The 25,372-nt window shown below is 43.0% G+C and overlaps 1 protein-coding gene across 4 annotated transcripts in view; it reads right to left on the bottom strand.

The window, feature by feature from the left end:
- Tiam2 (T cell lymphoma invasion and metastasis 2) overlaps positions 1-24,843 on the bottom strand; it is a 144,583-nt gene extending 119,740 nt beyond the window's left edge. For 2 of the 4 annotated variants that reach the window (XM_029566653.1, XM_029566659.1), the window contains exon 1: positions 14,375-14,531. The gene's annotated coding sequence lies outside the window, so the exon portion shown is untranslated. Of the gene's footprint in view, positions 1-14,374; positions 14,532-14,987; positions 15,075-18,909; positions 18,978-24,740 lie in introns of those variants that run through there. The other 2 variants (XM_029566656.1, XM_008839396.3) reach the window with 2 other exon arrangements.
- Positions 24,844-25,372: the final 529 nt, after the last annotated feature.

Here is a 25,372-nt window from a genome sequence, read left to right as displayed (position 1 = left end):
GCCTCCTTGCAGGACAAGAGCAGGTCTTTGTTCTGTATTTGGGAAAGCAGTAAAAACAAAAGCCAAAATGGGACAGAGTGAATAATCCTTGGCTAAAGTAATGCTACAGAGGCTGACCTCATCCACGAGACTTTTTTCCTCAAGCACATGTTGGTGGGGGCCAGAGGTCAGCCTCAGAGGGACACAATGGGCTTCTGAGGGAAAAGGGCTAGGATACAGACTGCCTGCCATCTGGTGGTATTCTGCCTGGCACAAAGCCTTTACTTTTCTCACAGATACAGAGAATAGAGTGACAAAGGATGAGGAGTAAACTTTTAAAGATTCTATTTGATAATTATGGTAAAATATGCCTCGCAAAATTGATCCTCTTTACAATTTTCAATTCGGCGGCGTTAAGCATCTTCACACTGCTGGACTGCCACATCACCACCCATTTCTACAACCCTCCTCTTTCTGCAGGAGCGAAACTAACACACCGAACAGGGATTCCTTTAGTCTCCATGCCCTCAAGTCACTGGCAATAACTATTTTCTACCTTCTGCCTCCATGAACATAACCACCTCATAAAAGAGAATCACAAATTTGTGTTCAACTGTGGTTTGCTTACTCTACATAATGTAATGTCCTCAAGGTTTATTCATGCAATAGCATCTATCAGAAGCTCTTTACTTCTTAAGGCTTAATGGCATTCCATCAATGTGTGCGCGTACACATTTTACTGATCTTAACTACTGACAGACATCTGGGTTACTCCACCTCTTGTAAACCACAATGCTGAGAATATGAGTGGACTAGTATTGCCTTGAGACTGCTCATATATACCAGAAGTGAACCTGCTAGATCAAGCGGTTCTAATTCTTTAAGGAATCAGCCGTTCCACACTTCACATTCCCACCAACAGTACATAACAGGGTTCTGATGCCTCCACATTCTCACCGCCGCTTGTTAATTTCTGAGTTTTGTTATCTGTTCCTGTATGGCAGCACTCCCCTCCCCCTCAAGACACCCCTGACCCTGTGGGTTGAGGTTACCTCACTGTGGTTGTCAAGTCCTAATGCTGAGCCTCTTTTCATGTGCTGACCGGCTCTGATACAGATCATTTGGAAGGTTCTGCCATGACTTTTGAAACTAATGAGGAAGCAGCTGGCCCTGGACCTAAGCTGCTCTAAAGAAGGTCGAAGCTGGATCTCCTGCTTGATTCTGTCCACAGATACATTTTACATTGGGGCGGGGGCATCTAACTAATGAGGCTGAAATGGAGCCTGCTACGTGACTGGCCATCTGCCTTAGAAGAAGTCACTCTCCTATGTATCCGAAGTGGGGACAGCAATAAAAAGACTGTCTCCATCTGACACAGGAGCACAACCACAAGAGCCCAGCTTTTGAAGTCCACACCCTAAGCCATCGGTTTATTCTCTGCAACTCTGTGTGCTTGATCTTAGGGAGACAAAAATGGTCACAGAAGCTCCTGGCTCTTGACTTGTGGACTGTCACAGTCAGTGAAGGAAGTGGGCCTCTGGGTTGCAGTTTGCTACTTTTGTCATCTAATGGTGACCTTAAGGGGAAGGGCTGCTGGGCCTCTCTGTTGTCCCTTCTAATCTGCCAAAATCCACAGGGTACTCCAGAGTCAGACACTGTAGGTATGAACTGCCAGTGTGAGGGCAACTGTTAGATATTCCTAGACACACAAAGAGGAGAACTCTAGGGTAGAAGTCTACAGCCAGCAGCAGGCTGGGACTGAAAGACATCCTTCCTGAGCAGAGGACAGGGTGAATTAGGAGCTGGGGATATGGTTCAGTTGCCACTTACCTAGCATTCACAAGACACTGGGTTCATTCCCCAGCACCCCATAAACTGGGTGTGGTAGTGCATATCTGTCTAGCACAGAAGGTGAAGGCAAGAAGATGACAAGTTCAAGGCCAGCCTCAGCTACCTAGCAAGTTTGAGGCCAGCTCAGGCTATATGAGACCATGTCTCATAAAACAAAAAAGTCAAGAATTTTCACACAACAAAATTTTGTCATGAAGATGGCCTACAGAGAAATAACATTCATTTCTTTGAGATATTTTAAGTAAGAATGTTAAAATAGCAATGGACTGTGGTCATTTCCAAAGTGTATGTGATCTTTAGGTTTAAAATTAGTCCTTTTTCATCTGTAAATCTGTAATTTTATGAAAATCTTATGACTAAGAGGAGGCAGCTGGTTTACAACCAAAACATGAGCCTTGATTTCCCTGTGACCTGAAGGCAGCAAGCATGCCTTTGACATTTTTGAGCAACATTTTTATCTTATTGACTTGTAATCCCATCTAAAGGACCTCCGAAACCACCAATGATTTTTTAAAAGGTTCCTTAAAAACCCTTCTCTCTTGAGAAGCCCAAATCCAAATCCACAATTAGGTCTGGACTGTCCTTTTCCCCAAAATATCTCTCTCTCTCTCTCTCTCTAACACCCATCCTTAAATCTATGACAAAGCTCCTTCTTTTTTAAAAAAAGTATTTATTATTGTATGTGGTGGTGAGAGGGGGGCCGTGCATACCACAACACGTGTGTGACAGTAGAGAACAACTCTGGGAGAGGTCATACATGTCACAGCACATGTGTGGAGGTAAAGAACAACTCTGTGGGTCCATTCTCTCTTCCTACCTTGACGTGGAGGATTCCAGGGACTCAAACTCAGGTGACCAGGCTTGCATGGCAAGTGCCTTGATATTACGAGGCATAATGATCCATCTTGCCTGCCTCTTAAAGTCTTGCCTTAATAAACTCTGGCTTCACTTCATACCAATTCATTCTGAAATTCTGCAGCATAGGCAAGAATCTCAGCTTCACTTGCATGGAGTCCCTCAAAAGAACTCCTTAGACTGCTACAGGTGGTAGCAGGCAGTTTCTCTTACTCCATCTCCAGCTGTCCAAAACATTACTACTTTTAAGTTAAGCAGCTTTTTAAAATTAGTTTTTGAAGACAGGGTCTCATGGATTCCCGGCTGGTTTTGAGCTTGTTAAAGATGGCCTTAAACTTCTAATCCTCCTGCCTCAGCCTCCCAAGGAGGGATGGGATCATGGGTGTACATCACTATGCCCAGTTTACGCAGTGCAAGGGATCTAACCCAGGGCTTTGTGCAGATTAGACTAGCACTCTACCAACTGAGCCATATGCCTGGCCACTTAATTGTTTTTATTCTTGTGATAATTTGAGAAACACACCAGGGGAGCCTATCCTTTACTAGACAATGTCTCACTTAGAAACCTGAATGGTGGGCTCACAGGAAACATTCTGTGGACACCTGTTAACTGATGAAAGCAGTTTCTAGATTAGAAGGCTGAGTTGGACACCAACCAAAAGCAAGAATTCTCCTCCATGAGGTATGGCTGAAAGGCAGATGCACAGACCCATGAGGATAGGTTTCCTTTATTAAGACAGTATAGCTGAGGGTTAGCGATCAGAAGGGGAGGGAAGTCAATAGCAGTGTGCGTGTTAACAGAGGCAAATGCCGACCAGCTGTTCAGTATGTCCGGTCAATTCTGACACCAGGAGAAAGAAAACAGCCTTAAAAACTGCAAGAGCTCATTCAACATTTATGAGAAATTTATTGACAGACAGGTTAACTCCTAAGAGACACTATGTAATCACCGTCCCTGAGGAGTTTAACAAACTGGAAAGCTATTTATCTGTCATGCTTCAGCTATGATTTTTGTCCAGAAACGAGAGAACAGATAAGTCAAAATTTTAGCAACGTCTGGACCCTGCTCCTTTCCTGAGGTTTCTGTATGATATTCAAGTTCCAAAACTTTTTGATGTTTGGAAAGGTGCTGACACCAAAATAACAAAACAGAAACAAAAAGTTCACTAAAAAGTTAAAAAGCTTACCTGAGCACAGCAAAGTACACACTAGGAACACTGTAGTGCAATAATATGCTTTAAGGAATACACATTAGCTATGCAGCAGGGCCCTCAGATGATAGAAAGGTAATAAATAATATAAGTAAGGGCCCTGTGGACTAAATAGGGCATTAAAACAGTATATAGCAAAGGCTACACACTGTGCACATACTTTCACATAATTCTATTTATTGAATAATCATAATACTGACATTTTTAAGTTGGTCACAATCCCACGAAACTTAAAAATAAATCCTTATTTTCCATGTTCTCTAGACTTTGCTCATATCAATGTGCTATATACAGTTTTTTAGCTAAAAATCACAAAGAAGAAGATTTCCCCCCCCCCTCTGGCTTTTAAACTGTGATCAATTATCATACCAGGAATGTCCAGCAATGTACAGAATGCAGAACTTCACAAAGAGGCCATCACAATCCCAGCAGTCTCTGTGAGCTACTGGAAACCAGAGAAAAACACCTTTCCATAGGAAATTAAGATTTACCTGGTCTTCATTTGCCTTCAGCGTTGAGATGCACTGATATCTACAGGCTCTACTCTCAAGGAGTGCAGCACTTAAAGCAGGAGAGAAAAAATAAATAGGATAGCAAACGACTGCATCTTGGGCCTGCACTGAGCCCAGATGGAGAACACAGGGAAGCCAGTAGGTGGGCAGATGGTGCTGTAGAAAGGGACCAACAAGGAGGGCTAGGGGCCAATCAGTGGGGGTGAGCAGAGCTGGGCTGAGACTTCTACACAAAGGCAGATTTATGGCTGAGCTAGACACCGGAGGAACTCAAGTTCCACCACCAGGAGACACCAACCAGCTCCACAAAATTCCAGAGAGATTACAAGGCTGAACTACAATGCTCCCTGTCGCCCAGGGTGAATCCCTCAGACAGAGCCAAGAGTCAGATAAGAAAGGGGTTCACCATCACTAACCAATACAAGATTTGCTGGGCTCCCTTTATTTGGGTGATGTGGAAGAACTTCAATCACTCAAGAGACAGGCTAAGTTGGTCTGGTTTGCATCAGAGAATTTGGGTGAAGACTTGTTTATCTCTGGTATGGTAAGAGAGACCTCGAGTGAAAAACTTACACTTTCATTTTCCCCATTTGCCCCATCACCTCATAGATTGAGAATCAAGCGTGAACCATATGTGAAAACACCTCAAACAACTGTGAGATGCATCATGTCTCCATATTACTGTTAGCTGTAAAATACTAATTTTGTGTAGTGTGCTATCAAATTTTATTACAACCGTCATTTCAGAACTCTTGTTAACTATGAATTATTTAATTTTGTCTATATTTGTAAATAGATTGGCAGTTTTCTGAATTCTGCTATTAGTATATCTGATTTTGATCAATTCCCCCAAGATAATCACAGTATGAAAACCACAGAATTTATAAGAGGTGTTAAATGTCAAGAAAAACGATGGCCCAAGTCACAAACTGGCATAATTAGATCCTTGTGATTGAAAACAGGAGAAAATAATCCCAATACTAACCATTACTAAGCAACTAGTAATACCTTAAAGCAGTCATTGTAAGTCAGGGTAACTGCTCCCCCAACAACATTTACCATGACTGGAGATACTTTGGGGGGGCCATAGTCCCCCAAGGACAAACCCCAAGTAACTGAGATTATGCTAAGAGCAGAGACCAGAGATGTCACTCAACATCAGACAGCACACAGGACAACTCCCTCAACAAGTATCTGATCCAACACATCACTAGTGCTGAGGCTCAGAAGCCCAGCCTTAACGTTTTATTATTGCATGTGTCACTGCAAATACTACAAAGGACAAATACATGTAAAAACCTAAAACAAAAGCATTCAGCTCTATAAAGGATCCAAACTCTGTAAACGTTGCCAAAGCGTCCTGTCATCTTCAGTCAATGAATGATGGTCAGAACGCATGAACCCAACACCAGGATTTGAAAGAATGCATGTCTCCTTGTAAGACTGCTTGAACTCACTGGGATAAAGAATCAGGCAAAGGGAACATCTGGTCTCCACAGGAATTTGTAATCTTTACAAATAGAGTGGGCAGGAAGCAAGCTGCTGCTAAGGCCCTCCAAGCTAAGCAGCATTGCTGAGCTCTGCTGGTTCTTTCAGTGCAGCCGGACTGCTTCCAAAGGCCCATTAACAGATGAAAGGATCAGCTACTCAGCAGCACTGAATGCCCCGGGAGCCGAAGCTCAGTGAACAAGCATGGCTGATACTGAACAGGGGGAAAGTCATAAATTCCATAGTTACAATGGCCCAGCTCTTGGCGCAGTTCATCACCTTAGTTAAGTCCATTCATCAGGGGGAGGGCTCAGAACTCACCTGCTTTGTAAGAAACCCTAATATCTGTAGCACTGCACACAGGAATGCTGACCAAACTAGGGGTCAAAGCCCATTGGTGGGTCATGGAGTTCCTGTAATGAATGGATTCCAGCATTTTTAAATGCACAGAATTTGAAAAAGAGCTGAGATAAAATTTGATAAATAGAACAGAAAATAGTAAAGGTAAAATTGTTCCATGAAACTCAATTCTTACGTATATTTGGGTGCTTGCTTGTATGTTGGATTGTGAAGTAGAATTATGTCTTCTTGAGTAGTGGTCCAAAAAACATTTTTTAATGATGACACAAAACCTCAAATAGCATTTTCAGATTGGTATATCAATTTGTTTAATGAAGTATCTAAATAATTATCAGAATCAATTAGAGGAGGATTTTTTTTTTCTCATGGTTCCAAAGGGTCTATGTCACTTCGTTCCCAGTTTCTGAATCCATAATGAGAAAGTAATTCATGGCAGTGGGAGCTTGTGGTAGAGGCTGTTCACTTTATGGTGGTCAGGAAGTACAGCATCAACAGAAAGGGGCCACAGCAAAACCGAGCCCCAAAATACATGCCCCAAGTGATCAGGCAGGCAGGGAATCCTATAATTAATCTCCCGGTAATCAATTCGAAATTTGCCTCCATAATAAATTAAACCATTGATTAGGTCAGAATCCCAAGACCTGTCTCTCAAAAAGCCCTCAGAGGCCCCCCTGCACAAACAGGCTTACCAGCCTCCTAGCTGCTCCCTAGTTGGGGCCAGTGGACAATCAAGGTTAACTGTCACACCACTCTACAAATAAGACCTAAAGTTGACCAAATTCAGGAGTCTCAAGAATCTCAGAAAATCATCCTCCAAAAGAAACACTTGCACTAGAAATAGGAAGAGCGAGAGAAGAAAAGAACCATTCACCACTAAGACCAGCCCACTGTGCCCATCCTTTTGTACTGGACAACTTCAGAGACTCTTCAGTCTGGGTCCATAGGAAAGCGAGGAATGATTGCATAGAGAAGAGAAAGAGGCCTTGAAGGACGAGTGTGAACCTGTCAGATGCAGAAAGAAGAGGATCCCCAAGATGAGAAACTACCAAGTCCAAAGACCCAGGAATCCCATGGCTTCCTCATCCATACAGGACTCAATCAACTACTAGCAAAGCAGAGAAGGGCTTCTGACTTGTTCAGGGCACAGTGCCGATGGTGACGGGGCCTGAGCACGCCAGTGACAAAGTTAGCAAAGAGGAGGCAACACGGAGAAAGCAGAGGGAGGAAGATCTGCAGGAGCTGTGGGTCTCATGTGCCCATCACCCCAACCCCAGAAACACAGGCAGTGAATCCCCGCGGGGGCGCTGAGCGTCCATGCACTCATGCGAAGAAGAGAGATGGTCTCGGTGCTGACAGAAACTCGGGGAACTGAAGGGAATAAAGTGTTCCACTCAGGTATCCTGCAAGTTGCTTCGAGGAAAACCAAAGCGCATGCAGAGGGGACCCATGCCTCACAGGCACTGCCAGCTTGTGAGGGACCGGAAGTGGCTACAAATAAGCCACACGGAGAATCAACAAGAGAACACAACTCCAACAGCACTGTGCCCACGAGAGAGGCAGTAAGACCCACACCCCACAAACATCGCTGGTATGCTGTGGAATGCCAAATCAACTGAGTGGCCAGCTACATCTTAACCATCACAGAAACTGAAAACATTTCAGGGATTTAACAACAACCAAAAAACGTTTTCCAGAAACATCAGAGTCCATATAGATTAAAATGAAATAAACCTGTTCGAGAGAAAACGTGCGCCGTGTTGTCCTTTTAGAAGTTATCAATCTTTTCATACTCTCTCAGCCAGGCCCTTTCAAACGTTGTTTTTATTATGTGTGTATGTCTGTGTGTGTGAAAGTGCACAACACCATGTGTACGTCCGTGTGCAGAGGCCAGAGGACAAGCTCAGCTGTGGCTGTTCGGGTGCCGTCTTCCTAGGATTTTTTATTTTTTTTAAACAGGGACTCGCACTGGACTGGAGCCTGCTGAGTAGGGTAGGCTGGCTGGCCAGGAGCCCCAGCTACTGGCTGTCTCTGCGTGCCCAGAGTTGGGACTGTAACTGCATACTACCTCAACCTGGGTTTTTGCTTGTTTCTTTCTTTGTGTTGGTTCCAAGATTTGAACTTGGGTCTTCATGCTTATGAAAGCATTTGGCTGGCTGACCTATCTCCTCAGCCTTGAGAGCTTTCGTGATTTTTGTTTGTTTTCAATACATAAATATTCTATCCTATCCTGGCATTTCTCCCAGGTCCCCTTTGATACCTAAATTTTGCCCAACATCCCAGTCTCCTGAGACCTTGTGCTGTGTGGGGGTGACTACCTCAGCCAAAGATTCGAAGGAGTTAATATAAGTTTTAAATGAGACTTCTCTTCTGTAACTTAGGAACACAAGAGTTAAAGTTGTTAGCATAACTTTTTTTTTTAAGACAGGGTCTCTCTGTAGCCTCAGCTGGCCTTGAACTCATAGAGCTCCACCTGCCTCTGCCTCTGGAGTGCTAGGATTAAAGGTGTGCCCCACCAAGCCCCACAGTTAGTATGACTTTTAAATAACCTATCTTCATTAACTTCGTTTAAGCCAGTCAACAAAAGCAAGGTTGTTTGGACACACACACACCCCTGAGCTTCACACCACAACAGGGGCAGCCTAGGGTCTCAGGCTACAACCATTGGCTTCTCTCTGGCTTCAGGGACCCACACATAAGACACATGCCTAATTGGGAGCAGACCCCACACTCTAAGTCCTAGTCACATTTTGAACCAAAATATACCATGGTAATTCTACCAAGTTATTCTTGGCAAAGAATTTCTTCATTATACACTGTTCCATTTAAAGTTGAAACACGGATGGGCATAAAATACACTTTCCCTTCCTGTAAAGACACGCTTTCTCCACCGTCATAAGTGTGCGACTTTCTCCTTCAGCTGGAGGGGTAGTTCCACCTCAGGGGTCACTTTTACTGAGCTTGTATCTGAAGACTACAGTGTAAGTCATCCCTGGGCCCACCAGTAAAATCAAACAAGTCATGGCTGAAATGTACCTTGATTCATGGGATTATATATAAATCTGATAAGATCTTAGATAACAATTTATCAAAATTTTCAGAGGAAAAGAATGAGGAACACTAGGTAGGTATAGTTTAAATTTGCCACTTTAGCTATGTATGGTGGTCCACATCTGGAATCCCAGCACTCGGGAGGTGGAGGCAGGAGGATCAGGAGGTCAAGGTCATCCTCAACTATGCAGGGAGTTTGGGGGCAACGTGGGCTACATGAGACTCTGACTCTTTTCATTTTATTTTATTTATTTATTTATTTATTTATTTATTTGTTTGTTTTGTCTTTTTGAGACAGGGTCTCCCTGTAGTCCCAGCTGACCTGAACTCACTATGTAGACCAGGCTGGCCTTGAACTCACTGAGATCCGCCTGCCTCTGCTTCCCGAGTGCTGGGACTAAAGGTGCACGCTACCACGCCAGGCTTAAAATATTTTGTTTTTATTTTACGTGTCAGCCTGGGCTACATACTGAAAAAATTTTCTTTTGCCACTTAAAAAATAAAAATAAATAAACAAGGTAGAAGAGTAATTAAGGATGGTGGAAAAGCACCCCACATACATGCAAAACATATGTATACATACACACTGAAAATGGAGAAAAAAATTAAAAAATTAATCTGCTATTAAAAAAAAGTATCTAGGGAGGGAGACTGGAAGTAATAATGAAATTATCGGGACTGAAGAGATGGCTGGAGAGTGGTTAAGAGCACTGGCTATTCTTGCAGAGGGCCTGGGTTTGATTCCCAGCACCCACATGGTGGCTAGCAACCAATGACTCTGGTATCAGGGGAATCCAATGCTCTCTTCTGACCTCCGTGGACATTGCATGACACACGTGCAGGCAATACACTCATACACATAAAATAAAATATTGTTTAAAGAATGAAATTATCAAATGGTCCTGATTCCAGATTCAAGAACTTTTAAGGGATCACTGGGCTTCACACACTCCAATGTGAAGGTTCCAGTGAACTTGACCAGCGCAGACTGAAGATGGAGAAAGTCTGACTGCCGTATTTGAGAATGAGGTCCTCGAACTGGAACATGGGAAGAGATACTCTTTCAAGTCTTACAAGGGGATCTGGAGAGGAGCTCAATGGTGGCCTCAAGGAAGGAAAGATCTAGAATAAGTTGTTACTATAACTGCTTTGCTCCTTCTGTGACGTCCCTATTGGTTGTCAAGGGGATGAAGGAGGCACGTGGAGCATGAAGCTCCATGTGCCTCGTTTTCTGAGTTGTCTTCATCCACCCCTGCCTGTGTGGGCCTCCTTTAAGTCATCTATAATCTGCCTTACCCACCTTCTCGTGGTGGCCGTGGAGGGCCTGAAAGTCAGTGCGCCTTTTCTCCACGAGAGTTTCTTTCCGTTGCTTTCAGCCACGTGGAGTCCAGCATTGGGCTTGACCAGCCTGCCTACTTCCTTCCCACCCCACGCTGGAAACCCTCCTCCAACATTTGTGAAACCATGGAGATGTGTCATGCCCAGAACAAAAGCAGGATGCAGATGATGCTCGTCTTGTCCCACAGATGCCCAGGATTGTTTGGCCTTCACTGAAGCCCTATAAGTGATATTTGTTCTACTACTTCATATGTGAACTTTGCTTTTCTCCACGTCTTATGACACGCTGGCACATCAACTGTGTTTTTGCTCCCTTTTGTAGTACCTGCTGTAAGGCAAAGAATGAATGAAACCTAAACAGACCATCAGAACAGAGGCAGAGATTCAAGCGATACAGCTCTAAGCCAAGCCAAGCATGTTAAAGACTGGCAGCTGCCACCAGAGGTGGACTAGCCAAAGAAGGACATGCATGGCCTTGCTGTACCTTGGTATCAGGCTTCCGGCCTCCAGAGTTTATAAGTGCCCAAAAGGCCTGAAGCTTTAAATTCACCATGGAGAAAACTGACTAATGTTCCACTCTTGACTCATAGAGGAAGTGCTTTCTTCCAACTCCGTGACAAGAAGCATTCCTGCCCGCTATGGGTTGTCCCCTCCAAGATTCATATTGAAATTTAACTTGCCAATAGAACAGTGTTGAGGGAGGTAGGACCTGGAACTTGGGTCATTCGGCAGGGCAAGGCCTTTCTCCCTGGACTGTGCCAATTCTCCTGGACACAGGGAGGTCCCACTACAGCAAGATGGAATTTGTTCCTCTGAGAAAGGCTTGATATAAAGTGAGGCTGCCGTCCTGGTTGTCATGTTACCTTCTCAGATTTCTTAGACTTCTGAACCATGAACAAAAATAAAGCTGTATTGTTTATAAATCAAGTGGGGTGGGAGAGAATTCAACAACCAAACCTCTTAATCTAAGGCTGACATAGAAACACACTGGTATAAGAATTCCAATCAAAGGTGCCTCATCAAATAGATCAGAGCAATTCGTGTGAGCCTAAAACTCTTTCTAGGAACGGTATGATGACAGCCATTGAATACATAGCTTTGAACTTCATTAGGAAATAAAAGGAATCCTTGCCTCTGAGGAGACTTTCAAGTCTGCCTGGGCTGCTGAGTAACTTGGTAAAAAGATGAATTATCTAACCAAAAAAGAAGAGGGAGCAGGAGGAAGAGGAGAGATACAGACGCACGTGTGCATGTGTGATGTATACACATATGTACAAACACATATATTCAGGTCTTTGTTAACTTAGTAGATATACTGATATGGATATACCAAAGTGTTCCCAATCAAAGTAGTATAGGACAGCTGGGGCTACAGGGAGACCCTGTCTCAAAAAGACCAAAAAAAAAAGTAGTAGTATATAAAGAGGATTAAGAGGAGACTCGACTCCCATATCCCAGCTGAGCTAATGGGATCCTGACTTCCATCCCGGCTGGGCTAATAACTATCTCTATCATTTTGAACACATCAGTTTAGTTTTGTGGTTTTTCAGTTTTCCAGTTTGAAAACCCAAGACTCATTTTTAGCTCTGTCTCCATAGTACTACTGACTATAAAGAGCTGGGAATAGAAGTCACAGCATATTCTTGGAACACAATCAAGTTTTCCTAACACGTGGAAGCCTGTTTTAAGGAGGCCTGAGAGGCTGAGACTATACCTCAGTGGTAAAGCACTTCCCTAGCAAGTAAGAGGCACTGGGTTCTAACCCTAGTACTTAAAAAAAGATAAAGACTATACTTTCAGGGATCAATTTTCATAGTTCACTAAAGACTGATAATAAAAATATTTAACCACTGTTATGCAAATTCAACTATTAAAACTCCACCTATTTTCTATCAATACGTCTGTCATCTTCAACATTGATGCCATTTCTTTCAATTCTATACACTTATCTTTTTCCCCTTCTCAGACAGCCATTATTCTTTGGGCCAATATCTAACATATATGTAATTTGAAAGGGAAAATGATGTTCCTTAAGAAGTAAAAAAAAAAAAGTATGTCCAAAATGACCTGAATGTTCCATGAGCAGGAAACGGTTTTCTAAGAAATCTAAGAGTTGAGGTAGAAGAATCACACTAACTATTATCACACGCAAGTGAACCTTACAAACCTAGAGGCATAGACAGAGCTAGGGAAGTGCCTTGGATATTTAAGGAGGGCAAGTTCTGGACTCATTTGTTCATTCTACATTTATGGCAGAAAGAGTTATAGACATGCCAGCCAGCCTCGAGAAAAATATTTAGAGACACCCCCCTCTCTCTCTCTCTCTCTCTCTCTCTCTCTCTCTCTCTCTCTCTCTCTCTCTCTCTCTCTCCCTTTGTAAGCGGCACTGGGAGGTGTTATCTCTGCGCACTGCAGTGCATTCATATCACTGTCTAAGGCTGGTGGTGTGGACCTGAGTCACTGGGTTCAGCAGCAGGCTTCTGTCCATGAACCAGTGAAAATCAAAGCCAGTGAGGAGAGTAAACTCAGCAAAGAAGGAAGTGGACAGCCCTTGCTCTGAATCATCACCAGGTCTGTCTGAGAGTAAAAGGAATCAACAATGTGACCAATTATTTTATGGACTGTAACTGACCTGAACTGCACACCACCATTCCTCCATCCCCAAAAGACATTTCTATAAAGGACACAAAGGGGCTGAGGACACACAGCACACCCACCAGAAGACAGCTTTCTACACCTTGAAACACGCACTTCCCAACCCCCAAATCACTCACGCTGTCTTCATAACAAATCAAAATATAAACTTCCAGATTCCCTAAGTGCTGCTCTAAGGCCCCAGTAAGACTCAAACACATTAGGAAATACTCCAGCAGCTGTGCGGCCGAACCCTCACCCTCCAGAAATCCTATAAATAAGCTTCCAAGTTACAACGACTTCAATAAAGCTTCCTATTTCTGTCTCTCCACCCACCAATTTTCTGAGAATTACATGCTGGGCCAAATGAATGGCAGACCAAGCAAAGAGGCCTCTGAGCTAGGGCCTTCTGTCAGCACACGCCCTCAGGCACCACAGTGTGTGCTGGAGTTCAGGCTCTAATGAATGAACAGCCTGTGGGTCTCTCACTCTCCTTAACCTGAGAACCTCCCACCCACATCACAAGGGATTCCACTTTTCCCAAAAGCTCACAACAAAGCCTTCGGACAAACGATACTGAACAGTGAACATCAAATTACAAGTTAGAAAAGAAACTCTTAAACCAAATAACCTACTCAGCTAAAAACTACAGATGACATAATAAGAAAAAAAAAAAAAAAAAAAAAAAAAAAAAAAAGAATTTCAGTCACATTTCAGTGTCCCACTCTACCCTGAAAGAACTGAGTAGTGAAGATCAAATATCACTCACATCTTAACATGATCAGACTGAAAAATGGCACTTTCTTGAGATGTCTTGAAACAACAAAAGTCCATACAAATCAGCTTTGGGAGAATTCTCAAGTTGTAAAATATGTCAAAGCAACTGTAATAAATCACCCATAGGTATCTGAAAGAATAAATACATTCAAATTTATCGCTAATAGCTCCTTTCTGAACAGCGATGAACTAAGTACAAAGTAACGTAAACCAAGTCAGCACACGAGGGTGTACGGCCACACAGACCTTCAGGAAAAAGACATCTCATAGACAAAATTAAGTCTCAACAGAAGGAGAAAAATAAACCTTTTGCATCTTTACCTTTGTCAGAAATGTGGCAGTGGCCAGTTGTCCTCAGGGGCTTTTAGTTAATAGACCAAGTTTCACCCAACCAGACTCCATAGCTCTGTCTTCCTTCTGGCCCAGGCGAGCCAGGAAACGGTGTCTCACACTTCAAATGCTCAGCCGTTAAGAGCTAAAAACGGATCCTGTGCAATGCTGGATATATTTTCGTCTGCTTAGCTACACACCCTCATCATGTTCAATTTTTTCCATTGGTGGAACAGTATGAGGCAGACTTAACCAGAAAGTGGTTTTCTATGGGCTGCCTTAAGTGATTACCCAGGACAGCCTGCCACCATGCCTCGGAGACATCAGGCTGCCCATGACTGGGCTCTTGTTGGGCCCACAATCCACCATGACCACCAAAATTCCATAGGAGCCTGGCTCCGAGGCTTGCTGAATAAAGCCTTACTCACTCTGGGGCGCCTCAGCCTTTTCCTCAAAGCCCTTAAGCAATGAGGATGCACACCTACCACCCTTGTGTTTACAGAGGCTCCCAAAGCACAGGGAATGTTATGGTCATAAAAACGGTGCCTCAAGAACAGCCCTAAAAATGATTTCATGATTGGCAAAATATTGGGTACACCCTTACTCTGCGTTCCCGTTGGAGTTGTTACAGTTTGAAGTTGGGTGAACAACAGGGTCTCACAGTGGAAGTCTTCGTAACCTCAACATGGAGCTGTTTAATCAAAAATACGCATTACATTACCATAAAGTTATACAACAGAAGCTGAGTATTTTTAAGTCTCGCTATGCCCTTTGATGAATGACCTTAAATATTAAAAAATACAAGAAACAAAGCAACATTTTCAGGTCATTTTTGTATTAGGGGTGTGTGTGTGTGTGTGTGTGTGTGTGTGTGTGTGTGTGTGTGTGTGTGTGTGTGTGTGTGTGTGTGTGTGTGTTGCAGATGTGGCTTAAAGGAGCAGAATCACATTTCTTTCTTGGTAGTACTTAAATTCTGATGTTCCATAGAAGAAAATATTTAAATCCTAAGTGTTTAGGATGTGTGTATTTTAAGCATACAGACACACAACTTATCCTGAACTCCTGTGTGAAGGAATATTCTCATTATTTTAAAAATGTGAACAGGGTCCATGATATGGCTTAGCAGGTAAAAGCATTTGCCATGAAAGCCTGATGACCTGAGTTCGAACCCCAGGACCCACACAGAATAGCCATATAGGGGGGGGTGCATCTATAATCTCAGCACTCCTACAGTGAGATGGGGCAGAGACAGGTGGAGAATTACCTGAAAGCTTGTGGGCCAGGTAGCCTGTAGCACACAGCATGGCAGAAACACCCTACCTCAGCAAAGTGGAAGGTTAGAACTGACTCTCAAAAGCCCTTTCACCTTCACACATGCACCATGGTTCATGTGCACACACAAATAATAAAAAATCTGAATGAAGCTATCTATGCAATGAATCATATTTAACATTAGGGACCAGATTTTACTTAGACACATAAAACTTATCTTTATATTTATATGCACACATTTACATATACAAGAACACACAGTTAAATAGAACTTTTCCACACAGAGCTTAACACATACTTGAAGGGATGCTTTCAAACCTCAACTGCCAAATGAAAGCCAAATCACATAAGGTCATTAGTCTAACAGTTATAAAATTAACTGAACTGCCACAAAATGCTAGATGTGAACACAGAACCAAGGAACTTGTAATGATGGTGAAGTAGATCTAAAAATCTCCCTAGATCAACCTCTTCCCATTATAGATTTTAAAACTGAAGCCTTAGTCCAATGTGATGGTGTATGTATATAATCCCAGAATGGGAGGCTGAGACAGGGGATTGCTAGCCCGAGTTAAAGAGTGAAGGCTAGCCTGAGCTACAGAGTGAGTTGCAGGACAGCTTGGGCTACATAGTGAGATCCTGTCTCAAAAAGCCAAATAAATAAAAAGGCTTTTAAATGAAGGCATAAGGTGACAGTGCAGGTCAGCACAAGGCAACGTAGGAAAGGCACACACCGAAGTAACCACAGGCCCAGACTGAGTAAGAAGGTTGCCATGGGAGCCAAGTCACAGAACAGAAAACTTGGTAATTCCACAAATGTTAATTTGGTGCCTGTGTTTTAAAAGACTCGAGGTAAATATAGAGAAAGAAAGGATGCTGTTAAGTCTAGAGCTCCAGATCCTTTAGACCTAAAAGTATCATTTCTGCTACTTCAAGAAAATTAACAAGGCTAGGGAGATGGCTTAGTGGACAAAGTATTGCACAGCCTGGGACGCAAGTCTGGATTCCCAGCACCCACATAAATCCTGGGTAACAGTGTGTCCCTAGAACCCAGTGCTATGCCAGGGGGAGATGGGTGAATCTGGGGGCCCAATAGCCAAAATGATACACTCCAGGTTCAGTAAGAGATCCTGTCTCAAAATAAGGTGAAGGGTAACAGAGAGAAAACTGAAAATCTCTGGCCTCTGCACACACAGGTATGGATATGTCTGTCTGTCTGTCTGTCTCTCTCTCTCTCTCTCTCTCTCTCTCCCCTCCAGTCATCCCAGTTCAATAAGGGCAAGGTCAGTCAAACACACACACACACACACACGCATACACACATAAAAATAAAAACACCCATAAATAAATATCTAGAATGGAAAAAAATCTTCCATGCAACTTTGATATAGAAGAAGGACTCAGACATGAACAGGGGAAAATCTCTACATGGAAGAAGGAAACGTGGAGGCTTCTGAAGGTGGAAGCCACTCAGAACACCACCCTGCATGGAAACGCTTGCATACAAAGGTATTATTCCCACCTCTAGATTTTAAGATGATTCTGAACTTTTGATACGTTTTATACATAGTTCTCTTTATGCAAGAATGGTCTGTAAGAGTGAATTATCTTCAACATTCCTCAGACATTTCAAGTGGATTTGTCTTGTCTGCTTGTTTGGTTATTGCCAAGGTCACTCAGATAACTTTAGTTCTATGTATGTACAAAGTCACTTTGGGTTTCAAACAATGTAAGACAGTTTTTCAAGTTCTTTAGACATGGAAACTTTAGGCACGCCATCCTAAAATTCCAAAACCCAGCAAATTTTCAAATCATAAAACCAACTTCTTTTTAATGCTCCATCACGAGACAGTGTAACAAGACATTGGTTAACAGGCGTCCAACATTAAACTTGGCAAAGATCTCTGAGAGACATGTAAATTGATACTTAGGAAGTGTTCAGGTCTGAAAATACAATGCAAAATGCACAGTTAAAAAAGTAAATATAACAAAAATGTTAATAATTATGAAATTTAAGTGGCAAGTTGGTGGGTGTCCCATATACAGTTCTTTTGACTTTTTTATATCCAGAAAATTTTTGAAAATTTTCTTAATACAAGGGGGGGATAAATGGCATATGTGTACACATACATCAGTCCATGAAAAACACCATGCTTTACTTAAATGCCTAGTCAAGACTAAAAGAAAATTGGTGTCCTGATTGTAAGCAAAGATAGGAATGTTCTACACTGTGTGTACATACATGTTCATAAAGGCACACTCAAGAGGGTTTCTCAGTCAGAGATGAGTTGAAAGGTGTAAAATCATAAAATATGGTGTAGAAATTCCTCTAGAATAAAAAACAGTCTGATCAAGGAAGAGGGGGCAGAATGAATGAAGAGCCAGATGATGGAAGCTGCTGTGGAAGTCTGTCTTATGGGCCTGTCTGTCTGTGGCACTCATGAACTCACATCAGCTTTGGTGCCTACATAGGGTGTGCACAAGGTCAGTCAATGTTCAGTCACAGACAGGGAAGGGGCTCATAAGAGAACCAGCTCTGTCCAAGGGAACTGTTGGCAGGGGAGGACTGCTGGGAAAGAAGATGTGGATGAGAGGCGGTGGGGGAAGAGCGTGACCAGAATGCACTCGATACATGTATAAAATTGGCCAACAATAATTTTTTTTTAATTTTATTTATTACTTTTATTTTATGTGTATGCATGTATTGCCTGCATGTAGGTAAGTGCACCCATGTCATGCAATGCCCGCGAAGGCCAGAAGAGGCTGTCGGATCCCCTGGGACTGGAGTTACAGACAGTTGTTAGCTGCCATGTGGGTGCTGAGAGTCGAACCCGGGTCTTCTGCAAGAACAACTAGTGTTCTTAACCACTGAGCCATCTCTCCAGCCCCATAATAAATTTTTCTTGAAACAAAGTCTCACTGTGTGGCCCTAGCTGGGCTGAAACGTAGTATGTAGATCAGGCTGGCCTCAAACTCAGAGATCTGCATGCCTCTGCTTCCAGATTTAAGGTGTGGTGTGCACCACCACAATGGCAACTTGTTTTAAGATCGAATGCTGGGGGTGTAGCTTACTGATGAGAAACATTTACTAATGTGCACAAGGCCCTGGCTTTGCTACTCACCCACAAAAAGAAAAATGTATACAAGCATACACACTTACATATGCTCACATAAATAACAATTAACAAAACATAATTATAGTGAATATAGTAGAAATGTTTCAGGTTTCAAAACCTGGACCGCCAGCCACTCACCTTAGTAATATCAATGCTGTCTGAAATCCATTTCCTTCGTCATAAAACGCTGTGGGTAACAGCAGCACCTACCATAAATGAAAACATAAATAAACATACTCATGTATAAAATGTTCAAAAAAAGCTAATATAAACAATTTTTGTTTTGTGGACTGGAGAGATGGCTCAGAGGTTAAGAGTACATGCTGCTCTTCCAGACGGCCAGAGTTCGATTTCCAGTCACCCATGTCAGGTGGCTCAGCTCACAGCAGCCTGTAAGTCCAGCACTGCAGAAACCCACAAATGAACACACACACACACACACACACACACACACACACACACAGATTAAAAAAATAATAAAAAATTTTAAAACCTAAAAATTCTTGTTTTTATAATGTTGGTGATTAAACCCACAGTCAAACACATGCTATCTCATTGCTTAACCACTGAGTTACATATCCCCAACTTCAAAGGACAATTTTTAAAGTAATTGAAGTGTCATAAACAATCTCTTTGCTTAGGATCCAAGAAATTCAGTATCTTAACTGGCCACAGTTTTAGAGTCAAACATGAACTATTATTGAAATAACATTCCACCAGAATCATTCCTTATTGCTAACTGACAGTCAACTGAGGGTTAAATGAATGAAAATATAACAATAATAAGCAAAAGATAAAAATATAAATTGCAGGATTACAAAAAAGTAATATCTCACAAGTGTCAACATCCCATGATACAATCACACCAGTGAGCAGATGTAACTGTTCACAACATTTTTGAAGGGTTATCTTGGAACATTTCAGAACGTACTCACAATCTGCCTGGATCTAACTGTAATTAAAATGCTATGACACCCAGCCTCTGGGTTCACTCACATGGACAGATGGGAAATGTTCAAGCTGAAAGTCTCCTAATGGGTGTAATTTGGAGAGTAGGTGAATTAAGTTTTCTGAAGAGACCAGGGACTGATCTGCAGGTCCAGCCATCTTTATCTGCACAGATGGGCTGTTCTCTTTTGCTTAAACCAACTGAGTGGAGGACACCTCTGAGCTCAGGTGTAGGAAGAACAGGCTATATTCAGAGCCTGTCTGCAGAGCTGAGCAGTCATTTTAAACCTCCCACTAATTAGCATACTTTCTGACATTTATCTGTGTACATTCCACTCCCCTCTTCCCGACTTCCCTCCTCACAATTGAAATCACTGGCCATGACCCTCCTTGCCCAGCTCTGCATCCCCTCCTGTTCCACCTCCACACAAGCTAGAATTATGCCTGTCAAGCAAGCCTGGATGCTCTCCCCTAGACACTGAGCAGACTCCTGGAACTTTAGTCTATTTGCAGCTCTTGGTTGCAGGGCCATGTGTTTATGGTCAAGAGTCCAGGAGGAGTTGGGGTTTGCTGAGGATGGTAAAATAGAAGCTAGCCCCAAAGTTCCACATATGTGTGGAGATCACAAACTTCCCATTTTGGATGGTTTGAATGAGAATGTCCCCCACAGGTTACAAGTATTTGGACATTTTGTCCCCAATTCGTGGCACTGTCTGGGGAGGGTCAAGGAACCTTTAGTAGGTGTGGCCATGCTGGAGGAAGCATACCACTAGGGGTGGGCTTTGAGAGTTCTTAAGCCTTGCCAGATTTCCAGTCTCTCTCTGCTTCCTGTGCCTGCTTGATGATGCGATCTCTCAGCTTTCTGCTCTACCACCTCTGCTGCCATGCCTTCCCTGCCATGATGGACTCTAACCCTCTGAAGCCTAAGCTCAAATAAACTCTTCCTTCTATAAGTTCCCTTGGTCGTGGTGTGTTATCACAGCAACAGAAAAGTAACTAATACACCATTCATCAAGCTGGGTGATGTTCAGGAAGGGAAGGGATGGAGCTGGCTGCCAGGAAACCCTTCTCCACAGAGGAATGAGAGGAAGCAAGCTGTGTCTGAAGGCAGGGAAAACAGAACTGAGGAGATTAGTGGTCACACTCAAATACCACAAGGTATCCATGTATGTGTGGATGAGTGCAGCAAACCTCAGTGCTATGTTCCCAACTCCCAAGACACAGAAACCACCTGTTTGCGTGTCAGATGCACAAATATTCTTCAGCACATCTCCAAAAACTTTGCCTTTTTTTCTTGAAACATGAAACTCTGAAATTCTAGAAATAATAGTTTTTCTACTACAGATATTTTTTTTAAAAAAAGAAACTTTGCCCCTCATTTTCTAATTCTACTAAAAGAAAATAACTCCAATGACAAATGGCAACTATACTTGCCATTGGGGAGACTGAATGGAGGAGTGGAGACTGTGGCAAATTGGCCCACACATGTCCCAACCGGAGGGGCAGGAGCCACATGACTCCAGTATTCTACTGCCACGTGGAAATGCAGATCCCAGCATGGGATCTGCATCATATTTTGAGGAACCCTGAAAATGTTACTAGTAGGTAAAGTTTTAATTTATTTTTATTTTCTATGTGTAAGAGTGTTTTGCCTGCATGTATGTAAGTGTACTATGTGTGTGCAATGCCCATGGAGGCCAAAAGAGGGCATCAGATTCCCTGGAACTGGAGTTACAGATGGTTACTAGCCACCATGTGGGTACTGGGAACAGAACCTGGATCCCCTGCAAGAACAGACAGTGCTCTTAACCTCGGAGCCATCTCTCCAGCCCCTAAAGCTTTAATTTTTAAATATGAGCAACTAAATTAAACTTCCTTAACATACATGTAGGGAGCACATTTTGCAAACCAAGCAGAGGTTCTCCAGAGCAGAGAACCAGCTGGAAGCCCTCTGGTTTGCAACCTTCGATACAAATGCCAAGACACAAGCAGAAAATGCTTCTATTCTGAAAACTATTTTAAATGAGAACAACTTGCAGTCCAAACCCCACTGACTTCAGAGGCTTAATTCTGTCCCTAAGGACCACAGAACTGACCTGACAATGACAACCAGACAGGCAGGCAGGATTCGAGGAGGGTGCTGTAAAGGACCATACACACTGGGTCCTCTGCCATTCCTCCTGACTGAGCTCCTGCCCTCCATCCAGCAGGTTTCCAGGCTCCACTGCCAGCCCTAAGAAGCTGCCCACTCATGTCTTTTCCACAGTTCTGCTAGAAAGTCCTTCCCTACAAGAAGCCGATGATGGCCTCCCTCTCAAGGCCCACTTGTGGATCCCAGTAAGATAGGTCCTCAGCAGCAGGTCCAGGTCTCCTGTCCCCTCTTATAGACGATGTCTTCTCAAACACTTCAGGGAAGAAATCCATCATCACTTGCCATACAAATGTGAAGAATGGAGTTCAGATCCCCAGCACCAACATAAAAGCATGGCAGATATGGCAGCCTCCTATAACCCAAACACATGGAAGACAGAGAGAGCAATTCCCAGAGCAAGCTGGCCAGCTGGATTAGCCAAACTGGAGAGCTCAGGACTCAAGTGATAGACTCTGACTCAATATTTAAGGTGGAAAGGGATGGAGGACGATGAGAGATGTCAAGCTCTGCCTACACCTACACATACACACACACACACACACACACACACACACACACACACTCCACCCCCACATGTACACCATGCACACATACAGGCAACAAAAATAAAATTTTTTAAATATTTAAAAATTTGTATATGTAGTAAATAAAATCATAGGAATCATATAATACATATTAACATTATTAATCACTGTATGAGAGGAATACTGTGTTATTACTCTATTTTACAAAAGACACTGAGACAACAAGCAGTTAAAGAATTTCTCCAAGGTCACTCAGCCAGGAGACTCTAGGGGTAAAATTCAAAGTCTGAGTCCAAGTAAATCTAGACCTTAGGTTCTACTTCGAAACATAAACTAAGCCTAATTAGAGATTCCCTTTGAATATTCTAATGTAAAGGACCAAATAAAAGAAAGTTTAGTCAACACAAAGTTACCAATTATCAGAAATCTAGTCTTAATGTGTAGCGTATCTGCAAGTGTACCCAGGATATTAGACAACTTCTATCTTACATGTAAGAACACATCACACTTCCTAACTTCGTGAAAGAACAATTCAGCTTTGAAAACTGTTGACTAGGCATATGGAATCTTTAAAGTCTCCTCCAGTGCGAATAAATTTCTTACCACATGGCACTGAGCAATTTACAGGAAGAGGTTCATTAAACTCAAATATATATTCAGTCAAAAGGTGCCTATTGTAGGGATGGGGAGATGCTCAGTCAGTAAAGTACTTGCTGTGTAAGCACGAGGGCCTCAGTTTGCTTCAGGAACTCTTTCCTTAGGGAGAAGTAAATAACCATCTACCCTCTCCTTACAGGGCTCCAAAGACAAACCAAAATATGATTCCACCAAAATCCAACCCGGGGAGCCAATGAGTTTATTGAGTTACTTGTGGAGCAGAGCATGGGTGAGGGGTTACTTGCAGGAGCATAGGACACTCCCAAAACAGCCCACCACGGAAAAATCTCACCCTAGTATGGATGACGACTTCCTCAGAGCTGCATAGATGGAGATCCAACCCCAACCTTCAGTTAACCTTTCATAGTTTATATACTCCAGCACCTTGGTCAAGTGCATGTGCATTTAGGGAAGAATCATATACAAATACCTGGGAGGTTTCATGAGGGAACATCAACAGTCAGTAATCCTGATCTTGATGATCGCTTACAAACAGTCACAACTGTTCTGATCAGGCTGATGGCTGTTACGCTTGGAGGACAGCATTCTACAAAAGAGTTCAATCTCCAGAACTCATGTGAAAAAGCCAGGCATAGTGGCAGGAGCCTATAATCTTAGGCCTGGGGAGGTGGAGACAGGTAGCTCTCTGGGGCTCACTAGCCTAGTTAACCTAGTTAAATCAACAAGCTCAGGCCAATGAAAAACCCTGAATCAATAAAAATCAAGATGGATGGCTCCAGGGGTTGACCTCTGGCTTCCACATGCTGACATACATACATACAGACAAGCATACACATACAAATGTCATACAGATATGGGCTCTGGAACCAGAGAGCATGAACCAAATGGACAAGTTTCCTGCCCTGTGGACTCTCTGCTCCAATGAAAGTAGAATCAAAGAAGTTGGTAGATAAATACACAGATGAACAAGGTACTTATCAGAGGGACCAGTACACTGAAGAGAATTAAAATAGGGTGAGAGAAGTGGGGTGGCGAGATCTTTGGACTGGTGGAGTCAGGACTCTCAGAGACATGAGTTGAAAGACAAATTTGCACAATGAAATCAACCAAGGAAAGACAAGCAATTGTTGCCTGGGTCTTTGTTTCTGTGCTTCATCCAAATAGTACAGGATACAGACCCTGCCAGCTGCCCACCAACCACCTCTCTGAACAGTGTCTGACGCGTCAGGCTCTGCAGCAACATTGACTCCTCCACCAGGGAGAGACTTCAGAACGGAACAGCCTGAACAATACAGTCAAATCCTTACCTCGCCTTAGTCAGTTCTTAATGTCCTGTCTCCTGAATTTACCTGGCCTTACAACTCCAGCCAGAAATTGCATACTCCAGATGTTCAGTCAGGAGGTCCTACTTAGTATAGAGTTTGAACATAGACGCAATCAATATCTAATACTCAATACTCCTGGGCTCCACCTTTGCCATCTAAGGCCCCAGGGAGGGACTAGCAGATTTCTACATGGCAATGTGCCTTTGTGGTAATTTACTCAAACTGGAGCCCATGCCTTTCAGATCCTTCATTATCAGCACTGAGGAATCCACTGTCCACCCCACCCCCATTTTCCATACAAAGAGCACTTCAGAGCTACACAGGAATGTGGCCATTCAGCAAAGACAGCAGACTGACATAGGCCCTCACAGTCTGTAAGCCACACCAGTGCCTCAAACTCACCTTAAAGTAGAGAAGTGTGGATGGAGAACACTTCATGTGATCACTCTTTCATTCATCCACAAGGAGTTGGCTGAAGAGGTATCTTTGTCAGTCACTCAGCCCTGGCCAAAGGAAACAAAGAGAAGTTATGAGAAACAGTCTTTACTAATTAGAATTTTGTAATTAAAAGTCAGAGTCTCACCATTGTGTTGTATCACAGACTTGATAGGAAAGGGAGACGCTGAAGAAAAATGCATGCAGGGTTAAATGATTAACTATAAGGAACATAAGGGGCTCCTTCCAACCCTAACTATAGGGCATCTGTACCTCCATCTCCTAACTTCATATGGTCAAGCCATTTTATAGACATAAAGGAAAGAGAGGAGCCAGGGTCAGTGAGCAAAGAGGCACCAATGATAGAGACAGCACAGAGAAGGAGGAGATAGACGAGCCAGGGTCAGTGAGCAAAGAGGCACCAATGATAGAGACAGCACAGAGAAGGAGGAGATAGACAGAAAGAGGCAGATAAGCACAGGTTGATAGACAGATGCAAAGACAGACAACAGGCAAACAGATAAACCCTACCAGCAGAGAGAGCCTAGGGTGACCAAGCCATTAATGACTCCAGGAGCTGGAAGGGCAGGTGTAAGATA

This window comes from Nannospalax galili, unplaced genomic scaffold (assembly GCF_000622305.1).
Source record: "Nannospalax galili isolate Female #2095 unplaced genomic scaffold, S.galili_v1.0 scaffold211, whole genome shotgun sequence".
NCBI classification, from domain to species: domain Eukaryota; kingdom Metazoa; phylum Chordata; class Mammalia; order Rodentia; family Spalacidae; genus Nannospalax; species Nannospalax galili.
This window is presented reverse-complemented; position numbering and strand designations above follow the sequence as displayed.